Genomic DNA, 4,447 nt, shown 5'->3' with positions numbered 1-4,447 from the left:
TGAATGAATAATTATCATGAAAAGACTATGAATGTAATGGGGAAGTTCTACTCACATGTTGATAACTATTCAAAGGTTGACAGTACATCCTCACCTTTAATGAATCAATGAGCTATTTTGATGAATTGTATTGAATGAAGGGTAGAGCATTCCTTCACACATGCAATGCGATTTAAGACTAATTATGTATAATTTGGGAAATAATGCTTAGCACCGAGTGGATATGGACAATGAGGTAAAGGCCCTTCCGCCAATGCAATAGGTTTGGTCATTTAAGTGAACTCATGAGATAGAAGCTCCTCTGCTTATAAAATAGGTTGGGTTTCTAGAATAAATCTCCTTATCCCATAATATGTGCCACAGGAGACCTTAGATAGTGGATCCATCTAAAAGCTAAACATGTTAGTTCTACCTTTGACAAGTAGGATAGCTTCTTTTAATGCGGGGTTACACAACACCATGTAGCTCAAATGGTCTATGTCGATTATGGATACTCTTTTCTATATGATATGATAATAAATGAGACATGAACTATACTATGACTTCTTGGTGATTTTTTACAAGTAAGAGTTCGAGGATGGGACTTCACTTCCACATTGCACAAGTAAACTTAGTAGGATGTTATGGGATGGTTCTTTTATGTTATGATGAGATATGAATGTATACATGTATGTATAATGGATAGTAGTTGTGATTGACTTTCCTTATGTTTAAGTAATGTACATAACTATATATTTCCTTATTGATGTCTATTGATTATGATGAGGTCTAAAGATGATATGTATGAATAAAGTAGCTTCAAAGGAGTACTTGGTATGGTTGGTAATATGTGATGCCAATTATAAATTGCACAAATGTTCTGTAGGGGTTGCTAAGGTGTTGATATTATTATGTTGAGAATATAAATGTCATTATGGCTTGTCTTTGACATTGAAATTTCATCTTGATTTCCAAACTTGATAAATGAATTCCTTTCAACTACAATGTCTTTTTTATCATATTTTAAGGATTTTATGCATGTTTTCGTACTTAGTACAATTTTGTGCTAACCATTTATTCCTCTACATTTTGATAAGTGTACGATTCAGCTAGGTGACACACACTCTCCTTTCTTGATGAACACTTGAATTGCTTATCTCCAAGTTGTGGTGAGTCCTCAAGTTTGAGGAAGAATTCCCATTTCTTAGTTCGAATTGTGCTTCTCTTATTTTAAGACTTTTATTAACGTAAAGTTCTAAGCCTTAAACTTTGTATTCCTATATTTAGAAGGTAAATGAGACAAAATCTATATTCTTATGACTTGTTTATGAAAATGAAGTTTTACTTCTATCGTAAAAGTTTTAAATTTTCCGCATTATTCTGTCTTATGTTATGATGATGCTAGAGGCTTATATGCGACCCCTTCGGAGTCAAGTACGACGTGTCACTTCTAGTAGGGCTGAGCATAAACATCGGAAAACAAAAATACCGAACCAAACCAATTTTTTTTGATATTTCGATTTTCGACTTGGTATTCGGTATATGTTTTATATTTTTTAGTATTTTTGATATGTAATTTTGTGTTATTCGATATTTTGGTTTACCGAAATATATTATATTATATTTATTATTAATGTTAAATAATAATATTATAATTTAAAATAAAAAACTGAAAAGTAAAAGACTAAAAGTAGGTCAAACTTTACTTACTTTTTATTTTTCCAATATCCACTTTATAGAGACCCACACCTATCACAAAACTCCAAAGTACACCAATTCATCTTCCTTTCAACTTTCCCACCTACAGCGACCAACGACTCATTCCATCCGTTTTCCGGTGACCGGCGACCAGCGAGGCAGCAACCTCAAGCAGCAGCAGCAGCCACCAGTCAACCAGCAGGCATCGACACTACGGTAGGCGGCACTAGTCAGCACAGCCGACTTCCGGCGGGGGGGCGACCACCAATCCACCATCAAGTTTGTATTTCTTCTTTCATTTTAAAATTTCCACTAAACAGGCCATCAAAAAATCGAAATAACAAAATCGAACCAAAATAATAAAATCGAATCGAAACAATAAAAACTTTTGAAAGCTTAACTTTTTCTTATGCTTTCTTCTTCTTCTTCTTATCATATTGTTTTTTTCTCTTGTAAATATGGTGAGAGACAAATGCAATATATGTGAAAATAAGTTAGTATGAATTGTATTTTTACATTCTTACATATTAAAATTGGCAGTCCCACTAAAAGGTCTAATATGTCTCAACAAAGGGCAACAAGGGTGCGGACTCAAGAAGAGGAACTCACTGTTGTTGGTGGATTAAAAAAGTTGTGTGCTGATGATTGGAAAGAAGATAATGACACCTTTAAAGATGGATATTTGATTTAATTAGAACAACACATGAATGTTGGTCATCCGAATTGCGGATTGCAAGCTATACCAAAGAATTTTCAAAAAAAATAAGAGGGTGGAAAAAGCATTATATGACCATATAGGTTGTAAAAAGTCGAAGTGACTTAGGATTTCGATATATCGATGGAACTATCTTAGTTGACGATCCAAAATCTTGGGATGACTTCATAAAGGTGAATTACAATTGTTTAAATTATTAGTAAACTAAAGCTAGTTACTTATATTTTCCTTGGTGAATATGATCTATGTTTAGAATATAGTCAGTTACTTTATATACTTGTTTCTTAATTTCTTTGGTTAATACATATGCCAAGTGAATGACATTTAAGAAATGACCATTATTTTCTGATTGGGAAAAGATATTTTGCAAGTTCATGGAGTGCTTTTTAAGCATCAATGAACTTGATCGTTACACTATGGTATGAATGATTATTGATGATAAACTTTAAACCTTTGAATTATTTTTGATGTAGCTACTTTTTAAGGTATAACCATGGCCTAGTTTACTTTTATTTTGCCTATGTTTTATGTGCCATTTTGTATTATTTAAACAACGAATTATGTAAGTTTCTTTCATGTTTAATAAAGGCGAGTTTAGTTTCATTCCGTGAGGCCACGATACTAGGATTTCAAGTTTTTGTCAATGGTATGTGTTAGATTTGTTGTATTCTTCATTTTATAAATCTATTATCTCACTATCTTGTTGCTTGAACAATGGACTCTCAATTTTAGGATATGGCAGTATGTGAAAATTGTAACTGGACAAATTATTTAGTATGGCGAAACTGAAATTTCGATATAATGTACTCCATTATTATTTGAAATTAAGTAGACATTCAAATTGTTGAGGATGTTATCTGTGGATGAGGACAATGTCAATAATTGTTGAGGATAGTGTCCAGTAACATATTGTTCTGTCGGAAGTAAGCATCCTCTATCCATGGTTCTTGCCATTGGAATTAAGCCATATCTAGCAATGTGCATATCAATGGCTTTGCTTGAAGTAAGGTCTCCTGGAACTTCCACTAGTTCTTGCCAAGACTTTTGTAAATATGATATCCGTTATCCAATAGAATAAAAACAAACTTCCTCATTTCTATATTCTAGATTATTGATGTAAAGACTCCAAATATAATATCTAGCATTAGTAGACGATGTTGCTCATATGTTAACTTATATGTATCTATTTTTGTTATATTATATGTACACATAATTGTATGTACTAGCATATCAATAAGTTTCAAACATTATAATGTTGGCCCCGTGTTAACACGTGTCATATATATATGTTGGTTCAACTATACGAGGAAGTTGAAAAATGTTGCATTCAACTTTCTGCCTAAAGCTTTGCCTAACCCAAATGCAAAAAATAAATAAAAATACAAGGGTAAGAAAGGTCTAAGATGTTACAATAAAATAATTTATTTTTAACAAGTATATAATATTTAATTGATTTTAAATATAACAAACCAACAACCAAAAAAATAATTAAACTCTACATAACTATACTCTTCATAATTAAACCCTACATAACCAATACCTGCATAGCTAATACATGCATTACTAATACCTTCATTACTATTGCGTGCATAACTAATACCCACATTATTAATATATGCATAACTCTAACTAGCAACCAAATGATCCTTAAAAGTGAATCATTTTCATAACATATTCCTGCGACTGCGACTGTAACAACTTGTTTCCTTCATTATGGAAAATCCACTTGGGAAAGATTTTGGATCGGAAAACTTTTTGGTAGTAACTTAAAATTTCCCAGCCTAGTCAGATTTGGATGAAATTGGAGTCAGTAAGGTCTAGGGAATCTAGTAACAAACAGGGTGGGGTGGGGTGTGTGTGTGTGTGTGGGGGGGGGGGGTTCTAATTGTGAATTTGACCATATGAGCAGAAAGCTAAGACGTTAAGGAAACGGTACGACTTTATAAAATTGAATTCGGGCGAGTAGAACTCCCAAAATTTATCTTAGTGTGAACGAGTATTTTTTTGAGTGTTGTGTGATGAAGGTGTGTTGTGAAATGGGGGTTTGGAACTTTT

The 4,447-nt window shown here is 32.8% G+C and overlaps 1 long non-coding RNA gene across 1 annotated transcript; it reads left to right on the top strand.

Moving 5' to 3' along the window:
• Window positions 1-1,730: 1,730 nt before the first annotated feature.
• On the top strand, window positions 1,731-2,995 carry LOC101254408 (uncharacterized). The gene is made up of 2 exons (XR_742682.4): window positions 1,731-1,956; window positions 2,218-2,995. It is a non-coding gene; the product is annotated as an uncharacterized lncRNA (long non-coding RNA).
• The last annotated feature ends 1,452 nt before the right edge of the window (window positions 2,996-4,447 follow it).

This window comes from Solanum lycopersicum, chromosome 8 (assembly GCF_036512215.1).
Source record: "Solanum lycopersicum chromosome 8, SLM_r2.1".
Lineage (NCBI taxonomy): Eukaryota > Viridiplantae > Streptophyta > Magnoliopsida > Solanales > Solanaceae > Solanum > Solanum lycopersicum.
Note: the sequence above shows the minus strand (reverse complement) of the source record. Positions and strands in the feature narration are given on the sequence as shown.